The sequence below is a fragment of the Schistocerca piceifrons genome, chromosome X, assembly GCF_021461385.2.
Source record: "Schistocerca piceifrons isolate TAMUIC-IGC-003096 chromosome X, iqSchPice1.1, whole genome shotgun sequence".
In the NCBI taxonomy this organism is placed as follows: domain Eukaryota; kingdom Metazoa; phylum Arthropoda; class Insecta; order Orthoptera; family Acrididae; genus Schistocerca; species Schistocerca piceifrons.
In genome coordinates, this window is record NC_060149.1 from 170,867,677 (window position 1) to 170,888,891 (window position 21,215).

Here is a 21,215-nt window from a genome sequence, read left to right on the forward strand (position 1 = left end):
CTGCCTCAGCAACAGTATTAGCAGAACAGTTGAGGGGAAACTTGGAGAATATTTTATGTAAATTTCCTGGCCATGTTATAGTTATAGGTGGAGATTTTAACTTAAGAGCTATAGACTGGGAGAAGTAAGGGATTGGGACTGATGACACTGTAGTTTGGCCCCATTATGACAAACCAACTAACCAACTTAAGGGATTAGGGTGACTAGTAGGGACAGAGAATCATTTGAAATTGTTCTAAGCACCATATCCAAAAATTACCTTGAGCAGTTAATCAGGGAACTGACTCCTGAAGCTAACTTCTTGGATCTGCTGGTGACACAGACCCAAGCTTTTCAACTTGGTTATTGTAGGTCAAGCAATCAATGATAACAAGACCGTTACACCATCAGTGAACATGGCTTACACCATCAGTGAACATGGCTGTAAATAGGAATACAGAGAAAGATCTTTCTCTTGAGCAAGAGTGACAAGAGCCAGATTTCAGATTACCTGACAGGTCATCATAAAAATTTCATCTCCAACACTGACAAAGTTCAGCATCAGTGGGCAAAGTTAAAGGGCATCGTATAACATGCATACCAAGCAGAATTGTGAGGGATGGAAAAGACCCACTGTATTTTGCAAACCGTGTTAGGAAGCTGCTCCAAAAGCAGAGAGAGATTCACTCCAAATTTAAATGTAGCCAAAGCCTCACAAACAAAATCTTAATGAAGCAAAAAATAGCATACAGAGGGCTGTGTGTGCTGTATTCAACGAATATCTACAAACTTGATAGAAAATTGTAAGAAGTTCCGGTCTTAGGTTAAATCAGTAGACAGATAGAAGCCACCTGTCCAGGCACTCCGTGACTATAATGGCATTGAAGCAGAGGATGACAGAAAAAGCCGAAATACTTTTCCTTTTCCTTTCTTTTTCCTAAACTGTTTCACAGAGGAAGATTGTACTGTAGTTTCTTCTATAAATTGTCACATGAATGACAAAATGACGGATATTGGGATAAGTGACTAAGGGATAGAGAAGCAACTGAAATCACTCAACAGTAAAAGGCCACTGGACTTCATGGAATACTAGTTTGATTCTACACAGTGTTTGTGAAAGAATTGCCCCTCTCCTGACAGCAGTGTACTGTAGGTCTCTAGAGGAGCAAAGCATTACCAGCAATTGGAAAAAGTGCAAGTCATCCCCATTTTCGAGGAGGGTTGATGAACAGATGAAAAAACTCACATCTTAAGACATTTCTGGAGATTGAAAATCTCCTCTATAGGAACCAATGCGGGTTATTAGAACAATGATCGTGTGAAACTCAACTCATTCTGTTTGTCCACAACACCCAGAAAGCAGTAGAGACAGTCTCGGGCTGGTGCAGTGTTCCTTGAATGCCAGAAGGCATTTGATACAGTTCCGCACGGCCTCAATGTGCACAAAATTCTAGCACATGGAATATCAGGCTAACTGTGTGGTTATATTGAAGGGTTTCTAGTGAACAGAGCGCAGTGTGTAATTATGAACAGAGGGAAATCTTCAGAAGTAAAACAAACTTTGGTTTACCTTAAATGGGTTTTATAGGGCCATTACGTATGACGTGGTGGACAATATCTAAAGTTCCAGGTAATGCTGTTATATACAGACAAATTGTGCAGCTAGAAAAGTGTAACAAAGTGCAGTAAGACTTGAAGATGATTGATGCTTGGTGCAGGGAATGCCATAAACAAATATAAATTTATTGTGAATATATAGACAGAAAAACCATTTATTATGTGATTACAGAGTTGCAGAACTATAAGTGAAAGCAGTTACTTCCATGAAATATCCAGGAATATGCATATGGAGTGATTTGAAGTGGAATGACCACATAAAATTAATTGCAAGTAGGGCATATGCCAGATTTAGATTCGTTGGAAGAATCCTAAAATGTACTCCACCAACAAAGGAGGTAGCCTACAAAAGCCTTGTGCAACCAGTATTTGAAAATTATTAGTCAGTATGGAATCAATACTCGATAAGACTAATGAAGGAAATACAGATCATCTAAAGAGCAGCTGCACATTTAGGTTCGTGTAGTAAGCACAAAAACATCAGAGATACTGAGCCAATTCCAATAGCAGATAAGAGAGGCGGTCGGCATCACAGTATAGTCTGCTGTTAAAAGGTCAGCGAGCGTACATTCCTAGAAGAGTCAACAAGTTGCTTCCTCCTATGTATATGTTGCAGAGAGAACATGAAGATAGTATTAGAGAAATTAGAGCCCACACGGAAGCTTGCCAGGAATCTTTTCTCCAGTGAACCATATGCAACTGGAACTTCAAAAAGGGGAAGTGAAACTATTACAGAAAGTGCACTTTGTCACACATCAGAACTTGGCTTGTGGAGTATAGATGTAGTCTCTTTAGATTTAGAAGAAACATTTAGCTGCTAAGACCCTAACAGGGTCTCATCATTTGTATATTTATTTGTAAGTCAGTGTTTTTACTAGTTTTTGTTCCTTAAAATTTGCAACTGTTACCACAAAAAATATCATGGACTGATTTTAGTATCTTAGTGCAGAAGCACATTCCACACTCTGCTCTGCAACAGCACTGTAATAGGGTATTTGGTAATTGCACTGATTAAATAAAAATTCCCAACTGTTGTGAGAGTGCACATTAGCTATACCAAGTTAAACGTGGTACATATAATCAGAATTCATCCTGCAATAATGTTTGCTTAAACAAGTGAATGTGTTGAGGGCTGCGAAAAGGTTATTGAGCATAAAGGATGATTAGTAATGTTCATTTTAGAGGAAGTAGTGTTGTCACAGAGAGAATGTGAGGGAGAATTCCATATGGCAACTACCTCTCAACATTATCATCTTTGTTCTGTCATGTTGCAATTGTCAAGGAAGTTAACACTGTTCTGAGATTGTTGATTTACAGAAGAAAGGAACTAGAAAAAGATTTAATGTGTCATCAGCAGGTTTCAACAGAAATTCTAGAAGTTACAACTATTGGTGCTTCCACTATTTAACCCATGTGGAGACTGGCAGTTACAAATGTTACTGACAACTGAAGGGGTTGCATTGCAAGACAATTCAGTTTCAGGATTAGTTAGTTCAAAATAAATTCTGCTTGTGATATTGAATTCAGCCTATTCAAAATATTCATCTATGCTGAAACAGGAAGTACGAGAACCACTTTATTTATTCTGTTCATATTATGGATAAATAACTGTCTATCAAAATGGCAAAATAATCTTGAAATTAGGCAGTCAGTCTTGTAGTTAGTTGGTGTTGTAGGAAGTAAACGAACATAATATTGTATCTACTTAAGATGGTATTTTATCCGTCCTCAGCAACTGTAGTCATATATAATGAAATAATAAGCAACTAGTTGCGTAAAAGAAATTTAATTTCTTCATCAGTTTCGGACACTTAGTGCTCTTCTTCAGAAGATTATACCTATTGCATTATTTAAGTGTGAACAACAAAGTGCTCACAGCAAAATGTCATGGTCATGGCTCATAGTGTCTGACACTTTCGCGAATAATGTGATAGGTATAACCTTATAAGTGCCCGAAACTGGTAAAGAAATTAAATTTCTTGTATGCAGCTGGTTACTTACTATTTCATTATATCCTGAAGATACCAGTTCGTGAATTAGTGGTTCTGTCAGCTTATACAACAGAACTTTTGTAAGTTGCAAAGTTACTTCTTACTCAATGCCCCACAAAAGGATTGGTTTAGTGTGTATTCAGAGTGATGCTTGCTATAGATCCATTGTCCTATGAGGAACTTAATTGCATTTTATGTAATGTCATAAATTATGGCTAACCTGACTGAAAAACAGGATATTGAGTGAGATGGCACACTGTACTCAGATTCAGAATGACAGTGGTTCAAACCCACGTCCAGCCATCGTGATTTAGGTTTTCTGTGATTTCCCTAAATTGCTTCAGGCAGATATTGGGATGGTTTCTTTGAAAGTGAACAGCAGACTTCCTTCCCAATCCTTCCTCCCAAGGTCCAATTGCCTCGCTGTTTGGTCCCCTCCCCCAATCCAACCAACAAACCCAAAACAGGATGTCATAATATTACGCAGAATGAGCAATATCTTTGTGTGAAAGATTTGTTAACATGTGGAGCACATTACGTATCAAGCAGTCTGGACGTTGGGAGTCCCAAATTCCTGCAATTAACAACTGTGGGTTTATTTGGGAAGATATCTATAATTGCCAAATGACCTTGTAGGGAATTTGAAAGACTTGGAAACCTCAGTCTCACAATACAATCTCGCCCACAAAATTGTAGCTGTGTTGTTAGTGAAGAATGAAGACACCAGATTTTCTGTAAATTTGTCCTCAGATATGTGGGTAACAGTATTTTACAGATCGTGAAGCATTATTCATACGAAACAAAAATTACCATAACAAAGTGTGATGCATAAATGATTCTCAGATTTAGGAAGATGCAATGAAGTTATCAGTGATTTAAATCTGTGATTTTTGTTTGTGGAAAAGTTAGTCACATACACAGTAAATGTGTCTCAATTAGTGGCTGTGTTGTTGTATGTGGTGAAAACGCAAATATTTGACTACAATAGCAACGTTAATTTTATAGCTTGGAAATTTCTGGAATGTTTAGAGACTATCACCAACTGATAACTTGCCAGCAGCCATAAAAAGTTTAACAACCAGTGAAATTCACTTTAAGAGAAGCCTAAAGGATATTGGTGGACAACTCCTCCTACTCCATTGATGAATTTCTCAGTAAAACAAACTGATTTGTGTATAGTGGAGTAATGTGTTCATTGTAAATAAGTATTATAGTAGTTGTAATACATGTTTATTACCTTATAAATAAATAAAAACTATTTTAAATTCAGTGCACTAGTATTTGTAAAATGACTTTCATATAGTGTTCATTAAAAAACGATCATTCCACTTGGGACCTGTGGAATGGAACATTAGCTTATTTGTTTTAGTTGTAAATATTTGTCATGTATTGTTGTTTTCCTGACATCTTCCACATCCTGGAAGACCTCCTCACTACGGATCAATTGGAATGAAAGTAAATCTAATCTAATACAAATACAAATACTGGAAAGTCAGTTCTGACTTAGATGAGTGCACTACTATGTTTACTTCCAACATAAAGCTACTTCAGGTATCCATTGGCAAGTGAGCTCTGGAATAATGTAGTTAGATAGGTGATCTACATTTTTCAAAGGTAAGTGCTTGCAGTAAATGTACTTCTGTGCTGTACCTGATATGTCCTCCCTCTATGTTTGAGGGTTTTAAGTCACGAATTTATAGACAACTGAACTTGATTACAATGCTGGAGGGTAGTGTGGTGAGTGGTATCAAGCAGTTCACTACAAAACTGAATTCTTTGCGTGATACACATTGAACACTCAAAAGAATGAAAATGTTGCAGTAGTACACCCATCCATCCACAGTATTATTAGATGAGGGCAAAAAATGTCTGAGGAGACTTTCACTGCACCTCATATAGTAATATGTGCATTACATCTCTAATACAGTGACACTGCAAATGAGAATTGTTTATAAACTCTAGACAATTGAGAACATAATAGTACATGTTAAATTCAAGTTAAATTATCATCAGGAATGTTAAAAAGTCACCTTCAAAATATTGGAACAGCTAAGTCTCTCATCCATTGGTTTAGGATACTTACATAAGAGAGATGTTTGAAAAGAAGAGATGGAGACATGGGGGAGAAGAATTTGTGTTGAGAAACCACATTAGTGATACGAAGGCTACATGGTATAGACAGGCATATTCCATAATAAATTAGCATTATTAATATGGGACCAGAGACTAAATGCATTCCAAAAATCAGCTGTAGGAAAAAAGCAGACTTTTCTTAGGTAGAGAATAAATTGAATTGAGTTTGCAACGCTCCCCCCTGTGTTGAGTAAGATTGTGACACTTAGATCTGTGCCTGAAACTCTTTTTGCAGACTGTCAGAATGGCCATTCTGCTGACCATAAGGTAACTAACTCCAAATTATATACACTGATGAGTCAAGACATTATGACCATTGCCCTCTGCGAGACTGAATTCTGGGATGGTACATGGCAAAGCAAGTCTATAAACAGTAATACAAATGGGATATCATCATGACGATGTGGGCTGCAGCTGAGGAAATCAATAGAAATGTCTCATAGTCAAATGAATCACATTTCTTGTTGCACCTGATTGATGGCCATGTCCAGATACACAATCAGGCAAACAGCTGCTTCAAATGTCCACTGTGCCATGGACATGCTGATATAGGCAGTATTATGCTATGGGTGACATTAATGTAGGCTTTCATGGGAGCTGTGTTGACTTCTTTGATGGTGATGGCATCTTTCAGCAGGGTAACAAGTCCAGAATTGTGCTACAGCTGTTTGAGCAGCACAGTAGTGAACTCACATTGTTATCTTGCTCACCAAATTCATCTGATCTGAACCCAACGAAACACATCTTAGAGGCTATATGCAGCCTATTCCAGCTGACCTGTAATTTAAGAGAACTATGTAATAGGCATCTGGTGCCACATCCCTCTAGAAGTGTACCAAGGATATGTTGAGTCCATACTACTCAAAATTGCATTCCAAAGGTGGACCAGTATTTTTTCTAAAAGGTAATAACAATGTTCTGAGTCATTCATCTGTGTGTGTTCTTGGGGATACACTGAGAAAGTCAAACAGGGTTACGTGAGGAATGTACAAGACTTTCCAGTTTGGACTGAGATCCAGAGAGTTAACTGGCTCTCCATTAACTGTTGCTTTAAGTAATTTCCAGGGATACATGTGTCATATGAACATAATCTTGCCTGCAAAAAGGATTTCATGTGAATTGTCAAGCATATACAAATAGTCTTAAATGTACAATGACCAGATGTCATATTTTCCTAACATAAGTGCACAATACTTTGTGTTGGCTGGGAGAGAAGCCCCCCTGAACAAGCTCATATAGATCCCCAGTTTAGGCACAGTGATATTAATTCTGTGATAAAATGCCTTTGGTTCTCTATAGTGTGTACATATGAGGTACAATGTCTAGACAAGGTGAATGCACTAGTACGAAGATAGAATGGCATGTTCATATCAGTTCATACATGTAATAGTTCATTTGAAAAGGCTCATTTGTGTGGTACTGGGTGAGCGAGTGACATACACTGATCATCTGGAATTTAGTGTGCTCTGTTAATTAGGCACTTTATACATACCTGGAAGACCGTTGAAACACCAACACGAAGGTCCACAGAAATTGACACATGGTCTACCTGTTGAATGCAGAACAGTTCAGAAAGATATGCTCATCCACACGTTTGATTATGGGAAAGCATCTGTACCAATTGAGTGCTTTCACTGTAGGGAGGCTGGAGTAATGGGCCAAGGCAGCCCCTACTTTTCATGTCTGGTAACTTGGGCTGTGACCAGTCCAAGTATAGTAAGTATGAAAGGCACACTGAGATTGTGTTCAAAATTCACATACATTAGTTTCTAGTGTGCTTAATACCACATCTTGTTATTTGAACCTAAACCTGCCAAGATGATTATTGTTGAAGTGGCGATGGCATTAATTGCTGAGATATAAGAGGCTTTCTGGCATTATGTAACTATGCATGACTCCTTTTGTTCATTCAGTTCCTTATCAACTTATTGTTGACAGGATGTTCAACATTAATTTTCCTTGTATTTCCCTTCAGAGCTGCTGTGGTGTATGCTGAGAAATAGTTCATTGTTGTGCAAGTGCAGATAGCATTTTGCATATGTTGCTTCAGTGTGTGCACCATTCTCTTTGCTTCATCGGTTGGTTTGGGGTCTATTCTGTCAGATAATGTTTAATCCCATGTTTGGTGCTAGAATCTTTGGCAGTGGGTGTGGTCCATTGTCAAATATAAAAGTGTAGAAAATTTTTCAGTAGGCCACCCACGATTGCTTTATACCTAAAGTTTGAATTATTTTTGACACTCTGTATGTAATCTAAATGTGTTCCAGCAAAATTAACCATTTAACTGCTACAGAAGTGTTCTCCGCATTCCGTGCTGAGGGCGGCTGTCGTTACAGCTGTACCACTCGCCAAATGCTGGTGCCTGTGCCGAGAGGTAGCATTCCAGCCAATATGAAATACTTATTGGCAAATTTTAAGAAAACTGGTTACTGGAAAAGAAATTGGTCTGATATTTCATCTGATAAAGGACTGAATTTCTTTTTGTTATGTGCAATAGTTACCTTGCTGCATCAAATTGAGTAAAACACACTGCAAACTTTGCGTAGGTAAAAAACGCATTGCGTAAACTTTTCATATGCTTGATTCTAGCTTGTACATCGCAATGGTTGAAATGTAAATAAGGTGTCCATTTTATTTAAAATGGAGAGCAGAGTGATACCTCATTTCATTCGCAAGTTATTGGGTTTTATATCTGATGGACAGTTGCTTCTGTCGCACTCATTCATGTCCTTGTATGTGCGATTTGTTTGGTCATAATTATAGTCATCTCTCATACATGACTAAAGGTATCGAAACAAGGTTTTTTGCAAATGATAGGATGCAATAAGGCACATATCTTGCGTAATAAATACTTCAGACTTTCTTGTTCAGAGATATGGAATTAGCTAGTCTGCAGCAGTGAGAGGTTGGCGGCTCAGGATGCATATAGATGTCCATAGCAGTGTAGGATAACCCAAGTGGCGCATGTATATGTGTCCACAGTACCTGGGGAAGGTGTAACATGACGTCCATTCACATCCACAGCAATAAAAATGTTAATTTCAATAAAATCACAAATGGGATTTGTAGGCTGTGGGACATACCACCACCTATGGGGCTTCTTAATGAACAGAACAAAGTTGCCACTATTAAATTGTGGTCAATGGTTGGACCTAATACTGTACTATTACAGTCTTGTTGAATGACCTGTTACTGGGAATACACCGGATGGCTTTGGTGTAACATGAATATCATTTGTGTGTATGATTGGTGGTTTGTCTTCTCAGCAACAATCATACATTTAAATTAATGTAACATATCTGTTTAGCTTTGGTTGGTTCCTCCAGCTGAAAAATGGACATTCATGTAGAAATACCTCTGCCAGTTTTTGTGTTGTCCATCTTAAACAAAATTATAATTGGTTCTGTTACAGCTCCTGATCCACTCCATGAGGGATACAGGCGGATTGCACAAAATAGTCCTCTAGTAATTTTGACGGCGTGTCGACATTTGGGGGTTGGTATGTTGATCAGTAGTGAAGCTGAGAGACTGGAGATTCTCCTGGCATATACAATGTTAAATAACTTCAGGGAATGGAGCTGGGTGATGTCAACAATTGCCGATATTTCAACAGATGCACACTTGTCATTTTCAAGGCATAACTACAGCGCACGTGCGTGCGCCCCCCCCCCCCCCCCCACACACACACACACACACACACACACACAAGGAAACTATAAACACTAAGATAATCCACATCAAAAGTTATTGATAGTGAAAATAACCAGTGGGTGAGGTAGCATTATCTGTGTACCATTTTACAATGGAGAGAGCAGGTTTCCACTCTTAAACAAAGAACTCTGACTCTGTTTATATCAACTGCTTCCTTAACAACACTACCCGAAAAGCTGGAAGTGGATGCCAGAACACTGTGTTATATTAATTGAATGACCGGTGCCAAGACTACGCTCTGCAAAAGCAGATTTGCTCGGCTGTTGTATGTATGTGTGATGTTTACACTCAGTACACTGCTCTTCCATAGCCCTGATACTTTGGCTACTCTGATATGCCACAACTGCTCAGAATATGGTAAACTCCCACCTTTCACAAACAAAGATCATCTACAGAACCTAAAAGGATGTTGCTCAAAAAACACATTTCTGCATAATACGACAAATCTTGTTGGAAACGCTCCCCCTGTAAGGCCAAAAGGTCAGACTTCGATGCTGTCATGGTATTGTCATTCAGTTGGTACATGGTTGGTCGATTGACCTATTTTGTGTGTTGACTTTCACTTATTTTTATTCAGTGACCAATACTGTGAGCATACAGATGGAGCTGTGATGTCAATATAATGTGCACATGTCCAGTTTCAACCATTTGAGAAGCGTACTTTCTTGATTCTACAGAGTTCTGTAAAGTGGAGAAGCCATATTGGATTTCACCATTTGAGTTGAAACTCATATTTTTTAGTTTTTAAACTACAACATACGTCTTATGAATATGATGCATCAGATATTGAGGGTCTCTTGAAAAGTCATTATTAGTATGATTTGTCATAATTAAAGTAAAAATGTAACAGTGGTTAGCCTTCAGTGTGTCTAAATGTGAAACAGTCAAAAGTTCAAAGAGTCCACAGTGGTGTAGCGGGTAGGTTTACACTTCCAAAGAAAAGGCAACAGTAGTTTCCAAATTTAATATTCTAGTGTGCAAAGTATGTATACTTTCTTATATGTAATTAGACATTGCATATAAAGTCCTCAAATGTATAAACAGATCAATTAAGAGTCAATAAACAGGTCAAATCAATAACAAGATGGGAGATCCACTCGTGTGCAACCTCTAAATGTGTTTACGTCTATTAATGCTAATGAGGTGCACACAATGACTGCATTTGCAGACAGCGTTTCTTAAATGAACATAACCTGGTTAGCCACACATTACTTTCATGCTCAAAAGTAGATAGATATTGAAAACATCAACCAGTCACATTATTTCTAAGAATCATTAAGTTATGGCAGCTAGCATACCAGATGTGGGCTTTGCCCCATGGAGGCTCATCATGTTCAGATCAGATACGACAACAAAAGCCGATAGACTCCCTAAAATAACTGTTGGATCTGGACACGGATACCTCATAGTGATGTCACAGAGAGGTTTCACCATGGTCGGTCTAACATGTCCCTGTTGGTCAGGAGGAAGGTCGATGGTATGTTGGGAAATGCCACATATAGGAAGCCTCCTTGCACTGACTGTGATGTACAGGATGATGCTCACTGTATGGCTCAGTGTGAAGGGGTACTTCTTACCTTGGCTCGCATGACCGACAACAGCTCAGACCCTGAAAATTTGTCAACTGAGTTACCCCATCACAGTGTCACCTTCTGTCAGAATGGTTGTAATGAATGATGGATCAGGTGTGTGTTGCACTATCAATCTGCCGTGCACCCAGTGAGATGATAAGCCTTAGGTGGCAGAAAAGTCTACAGCCTCTTTGTGTTAAGCAGGAAGTTTTTCCTACAGGATTGGTCATATTTTTTGTGGAAATATGGTTAGAAACATGTTTTTCAATCACCCCCTAAGATAAGAGTCCTCTTAGGTTCCATAAAGGATGATCTTGATTTCTGTTTGATAAGTGTCTACAGTATTCCTAGCAGTTGTGGCATGCTGTGTATTGGTCAGACTACTAGGATTGTAAGGGACTGGTGTAGTGAGCATAAGCATCACACATGCTTAAAACAGTCTAGCAAATCTATTATTGCAGAATATTGTCTTGGCATTTGTCATCCTAAGTAGTATAACAAACAGATTCTGGCATGCACTGCCAGCTTTTGGATGGTATTATTAAAGCAGCAGTTGAAATTAAATTAATATTTAATCTTGCAAATAAAGATGGAAGTTTTTGTTCAAATTCTGCATGGAATCGTGCTCTCCCCCTCGTTAAGAATGTGAGGGTCAGTTAATGCTTCCTCATGGAGCTGGGGACATGGATAAGTTAAAACAACCAGAATTTATTATTGATGTAGTCAACGTTGCAGAGGAACAAGCAGTCAAAGACAGTCCACTAGAAATCATTGGATAATACATGTGATATTGAATTTGATGTGATAAAATAAGAATGAAGCAGGCTAAAGGGAGTAGTTGGCTAAATAATTAGGTTAACACTGCAAAATAGCAAAGCAGGAAGGATAAGTGTAAAGGTGTGTAGGCATGCTATGACTTTAGGAAAGTGAGGTGTACTATTGGAAAATTCAGATCTTGAACAGAGGACTGGCAGTATGAATATAAACATCTTATGTTGCAAGACAGTGTCTCAGAAAACAGAAAGGTATGAGATCTGGTATTGGTGGCAATAAGGTTGTAAGGACAGACTGCGAGTTGTGCTAGAGTAACTAAAGTCAGTCAACATTTGCTCATGAAAGGCATAGGTGTTTTCGAGTTCCAGTCTGTAGCACAGATTTAACATGTATGTTTCATATTGAAGCACATTCCAATGCAGAGCAAAAACTTCATTCTGTGAGTGAACCATGTCTCCCCGATGTCCTAAGGGCACTAGTGCTGCAAGTTTTGCAGTAGATCTGTGAAATTTCATCATCTACATATATACGCTGCAAACCACTGTATGGTGCATGGCAGAAGGGACTCTTACCACTACTATCCATTTCCTAACTGCTCCACTTGTAAGTAGAGCAAAGGGAAGAAACGAGTGTGTATACGTCACCGCATGAGAGCTAATTTCCTGTATCTAATTTTTGCAGTCATTATTCGATGTGTACGTTAGTAGTAGGGCAAGGGCAGCATGAGGACAATTTGTTAGTGCAGGTTGCCTACATCATGGGCAAGTACGCACTCGGGCAAACATATTGTTCTCTTTTGATTGATGGAAGAGGATTATGACCACCTGGGGATAATCTGTCCTTCTGAGGAACCTCCCCCCAAACCACCTCCTCCACTCCAATCCTCAGGAAACTTCCAACCCTCCCTCACTCCCCTTCTCAGTGCTGATACAGGTACACTTTCAGGCCTGGGTCATTCAAATAGCCCCTCTCACTCTATCAGATTAAATTGATCAATTTGTTAACCCCTCTCCCCCTCCCCTACCTGGAAATTGGCAGCTCTGTGATGGAGAGGAAGGGTCTCACGATAGGAAATTCAATTACAAAGGGGGTGTATGGTTTATTTATAAAAAAATCAGTTTACAGTTGGATCTCTCTTGCTCATCATTCTCTGCTGTTTGGGAAGATGCAGGTCTTGTAAAATACGCCGAAAAGAAGTAATTAAATCGATTGCTTTTCTTTTTATCTCGACAACACAAGGAATTCCATCATGAAACACCCATCATATGTAGTTACACTAGTAAAAATCATTCCACCACAAAGCACACGCCATCCCCTGAATACTGTACCACACAGAATGCCACCCGTGTGGACTGTCCAAAGTTGGGGTGCACCAGTGGCCCCCTCAAAGGAGCCACACCACATGTCGGTGTTCGTGTGGGCCCCACAACTGACAGACCGGATGTCACGCTAATCCCCAAACAAAAGCACCCGAGAAATTCCTGTCGAAACACATGCTCTTTCCCTGTTTCTCCCGCAGCATCCTACAGTGAGGCCTGCTCGCAACATCAGTCATGGTCAGACCAAACTCTAAAGAAAGCAGTGTTTACCCTGTAAACTCTTGTGGAATACTGCCACATGCAAGAACTTGTTCCAAGGCAAATGCCTGTCTGAGAATAGATTCTGCCGTGGACTCTAAACTGCCCCAGCCCTCCTGGCACACTTTCTCGTGATGCATTTTGCAAACTGCTTTGGGAGTTATTACATCTGATGTTGCAGAATATCATGTACATAACTTGAAGATGTCACAGGAACTAAAGGTACCACTGCACAGAGAGACCTTTGCAGATGATGCGAGAATATTTAACCAATTCTGAGGAATACCACAACCAGCACAATTGAGCACAGACTCTAAAAGAAAAGATCGCAGCACAGTTGTGAAACCACCCCTAAGAGACTTTACGCACTTTTATGAGAAATACCCTTGTCTTTGAGCACGGGCTGCTTCAGGAGTTAGTAAATCCAATTGAATATGGCTCTAAATGCACTTCAGAAACATTGCTGCACAGAAGTTTGCTTCAATTTTGTGATGTACTCAGCCACTACCGCCAAAAAAAAGAATTGTGCATATGTGAAACCTCTGTTGCCTTCCACTACTCCATAATATTTACATGCATAAATAAGTTACGTAAAGTGTTTTAACACCTCAATACATTTGCAAATGTTGCTTTAAATAACTTGTTTCAAATACACTTGGATGCAAAATGCTGCACTGTCTTGCCAAGTGCATGTGGAATGAAAATACGTCAAAATACACTCAAAAAAATATATTAAAATAAATGACCACAGATACAGTGTGTTGAAACTCTGAAGACGATCCTACAAAAATACTATTAAATATACTGTCACAATACTTTGATACATGAGGCATGGGTAGTAACTGTGGGACCCACAAAGTAGTGGCATGTCTGTCAGCAGTTGCGGCTCACCACAGACTAAAGTTAACATATTCATGCATATTCTTTATTTATTCAGTTTGTGGGAGATGTGCTCCTCCCACTTGGGTAGACATCGTGACTGCACTCTCCACCATTGATTCCAATGACATAATACCTGTAATCACAAGGGAATGGAATGAAGTGCGGTATAGTAGACACCATTTGGGGTCTCCGGTGTGTCTATAGTCGGGGTGCCACCACGAAGGTAAGAACAGCCCAGTGTCCTAATTACAGATCACATAAATACCGCAGAGCAGATATTGGCCTCCTTTTTATCACACGACCCCCCACACAAAGCATCAAGTTGTCACATTCCGATAATTGGCAGAATTTCAGGCTTGCTTCCTGTCTGTCACTTTCAAGAGGCCATTCACTGTCTAGGTGTGTGAATCTACCTTTCCAAACACAAAGATGGAGGTTCTCATCTCTCTTGAAATTATTGTGTTCCTGTTGGCAAATGCTGGAGACAAAGGGAAAAGTGATGCAATTTCGGTATCGAAAATAGTGAAATAATCCATTTGCACTAACTTGTCAAAATAATTGTTTAAAAATTTACAGGAGTCAGAGATTGCTTCACTCACTCACTCCCACTTTACGGTGCTGCTTCTTTGTAATAAAACATTTTTTTAATGTTTGAGTATCACAGAAACCTTATGCAAATCAAGTAATGAAATCTCCATCAGAAACAGATCATAACGCTAAATATATCCGATGTCTTCCATACAAACTCCTCCACCAAATCATTTCCACTAAACATCTGGAGAAAAAAATCCTGACTATCATGCAAACTCACGATCAGGAAGTGACTGCAGGGTAGCACATGGTCCACATGCAGTGTGCCCATCCCTATGTACACTACCAGCACCACAAAGATGCCAGTGAAAATTATTGCTGTGGCTGCAGCCATGTTCATGAGTAATAGGGCAAGGGCAGCACCACACCAATCTTCATTGTTGCCAAATTTATTCAACATGGCTGCCATAGATCTGGCAACATCACAATGACGTCGTGATGGGAAGTTCAAGTTGCAGCGGGAAAATAGGTCAATTGGTCTTCCTTCAATAACCTAACCACCTCCCACTCATCTTTCCACACCATCTGGAATGTATTGGGAAAAGGACTGTCTGTGCTGGGCTGCTTTATTTTGGATACATTGTTTATTTAAACAATTTGAGTTGTTATAGGCAGTAGCTCCATCCAATGTGTTCACCAGAGAGCGCTGTCATCCCTCTCGCCTCCCATGACGAGTGAGTGAGTGGTGGCGTAACACTTTCGCAGCTTCTGACACTTATAAGCATCACAACGAGCCAGTGCGGCTGATGTGGATAAGTGTGAGCGCTCACTGTCGGATTACTCAGTCTACTTGCAGCGTCTAAGCTAGTATCAAAGTGTGTAAACTTTTGTTTTGTGTGGTCAGTTATCAAATATATATTGTTCGTAATGGCGGTTAATGGATCTTCCAATGTGAAAAGGAGCAGGAAAAGTGTTTCACTTACTAATTTCTACACATCCGGCCTTCCCCTGAGTGTCTATGATAAATGTAGATGGCTAGTTCTCTCACACAAGGGGCAAACATGCTACTAAATTGACGACCTCTATCAGTCATTCTTAAAAATGTGCATTTGAAGTAAATATAATTTCAAATGAATCCAATTTCCTTTTTCCTTTCTTTCCTTCTTAAGAATATGCGTTTTGGAATCCAAATTGTATTTTTTGTTACATTATCAACAAATCACAAACATTTGAATGACGCCTGTGACCCCTACAGGTGTCAGATAGCAAACAGACTTTAAAACATGACCACAATACAGTCGAAGATTATTTGAAGTAATGCATCTAAGGTGTCATCATTAAGTCAGTGTAGAACATGATCCTACAGATCTTACAAGGTTGTGACGTCAGCCTGTATCTCAGATGCGCTTAGGAACATCGGCTCCAAGCGGTACCAGCCGTTTCAGTGTGTTACCGGCCGGCACTCGCACTTGCCGGGTCGCACTGGAGAGTTGCATGACTGCACCGATGCTGCAGCGAAAGTGTTAAGACACGGTCATGCAGTAGCTGCTGAGCACATCCTGCCACGTTGAAAATACCTGAGGCTCCATTCCTATACCTGGCACATGGATTCCCTTTGTCGCTGAACACGAACTGCTTCAGGAGTAATTGAATGTTGTTTTGTGGAATATTGTCACGTATGTAACTTGAAGATATTACAGGAACTAAATGTACCACTGCACAAAGAGAGAGAGCCTTGCAGATGATGCAAAAAATTCAAACAATTCCATGTTTTATTCCGAGGTATACTGCCACCACCACACTTGAACATGGACTCTAAAAGAGAATGATAGCGACAGAGTTGTGACACTGACCCAGAGACAATTCGCGCAATTTTGTGGGAAAAAACCCTTGTCTTTGAGCACTAATTATATCACAAGTTAATAAATCCAACTGAATACCTCTCTAAATGCACTTTAAGAAAGATCAATGCACTGTAGTTTACCTTAATTTTGCATCTTATAGCACCCCATTCGAACATGGACTCTAAAAACAGATTGCAATGCGTGGAATAGGCAGGAAATTAAACATGGCAGCACCCTTTCCAGGACTCTTACTCAGGTCCTTCTGGATGGAAAGTCTGATTGGTCCCCAAACACATGGAAACTGTCAAGATGCAGGAGAGGAAGATTTGGTTAGTGAGCTTTATTTTGGTTGGGAAACTGACGTAAGGATTGGTCATAATTACGTAATTAATCACAAAGATCGGACTTCATTGCACAATTATATGCATAGAGCTACACAAGGACATCCAAAACTGCAATACAGCTCAAAAAGTGGCGATACTGTACAACTGGTGTTATCTTGCCGGGAAAAAATTTCACAATACCACTTGAAACGAGTGACAGACACACTGAAACTCTACTCTTCACCTACAAGCTGGTGGGGAAAAAAGGTTGGGGTTAAGGTACTATCTTTATTCTCTTTGGTGGGAAATATGTTCATCTGATGAGATGCTGATGTTGGACAGAGAGGAGTTTAATAAGTGTATTACCTGGAAGCCTACAGCGGAGGGCAGTGCCTATCGGTGTTTGATGTCAGTCTGCTAAAGATGCGTGCTCAAAAAATCACTCTGCAGCCCAGATAATCAAAGCCAATACACACTACCACAACTGATGGAAAAAATGCATCACAGTTCTAATTACACTTGAAAATTGTGAAAAAACCAGCACTCATAGTGAATGGGTCATAATGCAACACATGTATTGGGCAAAATCGTCATCCCAGAGGACTGCAGAGGGGGGGGGGGGGGGGGGGGGGGGGGGGCGGCGGTAGTTGAACGTGCGTTCTCCTCGATAGGCGCTTACAAACTGCCAAAGTTAGAGTCCTTCCTTCCTTCCTTCAATCCGCCTATGGGGATGACACAGGCTTTCTCAAATGATCAACTGCTATGGACAAGTGCCTCTCAGTCACTGGATGCTGGCTACCTTTGGATGATGGTCCTGTGCCAACGCAAAAGCAGGTGTAGTTGACTAAACAATAGGAGATAAAAGCATGGCTGTCCCAAGTGCAACTTGTTCATTTACTGTGTAGTGATACAGATGCACCTTATAGTTAGGGGCCCTGTGGTGGTGACCTGATACAGACTAGGCAGGCCCCCAACACTACTTACAGGCCTGTCGTTCTGTGATGGAAAACACGTTTATGTAACATCAACACAATTTTTCATGCACTCTGTTAAATGTATTTCTCAGAAAGACCTGACCCCTCTGGAACAACGAAATTCCAGAGAACATTCAGATGGTGTGCAGCGTCCTCCGTACAATGCGTCACTGTGAACATGTGGGTGGGCTGTCAGCATCACCAATGCCAGCAAAAGCCACACATACAATAGAGTACAACACCTGCACACCTAAGAGCAGAACCACGATAAATGCGGGCTATGCTGTCTGTGGGTTGTTTGTTTAAAGGGACAGCCACAATGTCTTATGGAACTCTACAAATACACCGGTCTGAGCACTGGACTGTAACATTTTCTATTTAACATTAACATGCCTCCTATAATCAAGCATATGTTAAAAAAGGAAAATGCTATCATGATGATACTAACGTCCTCTTTCCATGAAAATAGGAACAGTCCTTTTAATATTGAGTAAAATCGGTATAGTTTTTACATTCATCTGAAGGATACAATTCGCATCTCATTATTTTGCGACATCCAACAAGTGCGCCACCACCGATTATAGATGATCAGCAGACACCCTGTCCACCCAGCATAAAATCAGGAAAAAAACTTCCACTATTTTGATGCCAAAACTACTGATCACTGCAGAATGTCCTTGTTCTTTCAAAACCGCCATAAGAGTAAAGAAAAAGCGAGAATTGAAACTCCAAAGAAAATACTCCTGTTAAGCAATGGACAAATTGCACGGTCTCAGAGATTCTGTTGTCTTCAAATCAGTGTCTGTAAATAAAATGTCATGTGCGTTATAATTACAAACATTTCAGACACGTGAAATAAAATTACAGAATACAATCTTTCACGCCATTGCCTCATATGTTGGGGAGAAAAACACAATCATTTTAGTTCGACAACAAGAACATGTAATTCAAGAGAATGTAGCTGTTTTGTACACTACGGCAGGTCCAATTTTACCAATATGATGCTATATCATACTAGCCTGTCTCGCCCTGTGTAGGTGGGTCATTGAATTTTCGTTAAAATACTTTGCCACAACGCAAAACAAAAGAAACGCCTGTCAAGAATCGCCAGCTGGTGTGGCTGTGCAGTTCTAGGCGCTTCAGTCTGGAACCACGTGACTGCTACGATTGCAGGTTCGAATCCTGCCTCGGGCATCGGTGTGTGTGATGTCCTTAGGTTAGTTAGATTTAAGTAGTTCTAAGTTCTAGGGGACTAATGACCACAGATGTTAAGTCCCATAGCGCTCAGAGCCATTTGAACCATTTTTGATTTGTCAATAATCATTCTGTTGTACCCTAGCCATCTCTTCCACAAGGTGGCACGTCATTGATACTAAATTGATAGGGTAATTAATTAAATTGATCATGAGTCACTTTGCATGGCGAATAGTTTTGTATTCAGCAGTCGGATTACACTCACCAGGTAGGTCAAATGGGACTCATGGAGGGATGACGATGTTCTTTCCGAGAGACACTATTGAGAACTGACATCTGAAGCCTACCACAGAGGGATTCTACAGCCCACAAGATACATTCTGCGTAAGGACTGCACTATTAAAACCAAAATCATAATGACTATGTTACTGTCACCTTGCACAAGAAGTGGTCTTTAGTTGACAGCTACACAGGACTCGCTGATAGCGTTACAGTTTCTGATAGAAATGCTATCTGCGATTTGGAATCAACTCTTCCATTCATCCCTTAGAGACGTCTTTTAATGATTACAGCCACTGGTGAATCATAATCGTGCCACTCTCACATTCCAAAACGAGTCACCTTTCTTAAGAGCCTATCTCCTAAGTATCCCATACAGCAAAAACTGTGCTGTTTTTGAGACAGTCCCTCTACTCCTCAGTATCTGCTCCTCAGTCTCTGCCCCTCTATCCCTGCAGCTTCGTCCATGTGGTTGCCCCAATTTAAGACAACCTAAATGGAAGTCAGAGATTGCGGTATCTAATACCTTCTGCATCCCGCAGAGAAACCAGACGAGCTGAGTTAATGTGGCAGGTCAGGTTTGGACCACTCGGTGTAATTGGTAACATGTTGTTGTAGCTCCACCAACCGTGTACAGTGTATAAGATCAGCGCCAAACGATCCCTCCCCCCCCCCCCCCCCCCGCCCCCCACCTGCAACACAAAGTAGTAGCAAAGACAGTGCGAGCAGTTACAGTGGTGTTTCTTGTTGGGAAAAATTAGGAATACTCCACACCATATGGGGCATGGAAAGAGAATGATGATTTTGCTGTTGCATTGCAATTGCGTATCTCTCTCTCTCTCTCTCTCTCTCTCTCTCTTTCTCTCTCTCTCTCCCCCCCCCCCCTCTATCTCTCCCTCTCCCCCCCCTCTCCCTATCTCTCTCTCCCTCGCCCCCCCCTCTCCCTCGCCCTCCCCCTTTGTTCCATTGAACTGAGGTAACGTATGAACTATAAAAACTCTGCTAACATCATTCGTTAGGCAACTCAATAGGATATTACCATGTCCCTGTCTTCTGATATATCGAAAACATCTAGTTTGCATGCTGCTCATTAACCATATGTGATGATCCTGTTAAATATACAGGTATTGAATCATTGGACCAAGTGGTTCGTGATCAAAGTTGCTTCCACAGACAAGTGTAAAGTTTCGTCAACTTTACTGTAGGAGGGCCATATATTGCACACTATCAATCACACGTTTGTTACAGTTTTCCCCCTTCTGTAACACGTCCAAGCAGTGCATGAATACAGTTACATACACCACCAACATTTTGTTTTTCCCGCCACAACTTCGAGGTCTGTGTTAGGTGCTAAACAGACATTAACATGTCTCGATCCATTGGCTCTCACAGAAAACTGGCCATTGCATGGCGTAAATTATGCTGCTTACACAAGACGTGTAGGATTGAAATAAAAGTCAGAGGCGGTGTTTCTAATTGACAAAAAGATTCAGAAGACATCGCAACATATGGAAAGTGGTAGAGTTTTGGGGCGTTTTTAAACAGCTGTCTGATGGGGACTACTGACCTCTACATTTGAAGTCATCTTTCACAGTGATGTGGTAGCAAATGTCTAGGTGTCCTGTTTCAATTGTCCATCATATTGCAATCATGTACGCTATCACTGTTTTGGTGCAGGCCATCCTCGAAGGGTGTTGCTTCCACTAAGACACTCTATCTCAAACAAGTGATGTCAGTCAGTCATCATGTGGTAATCAACAGAGTACTGACGGATGGGGTGAAAAAGACGCGCTATATTTACTGAATAAGCAACACATTTGATGGTTTGGTCAATT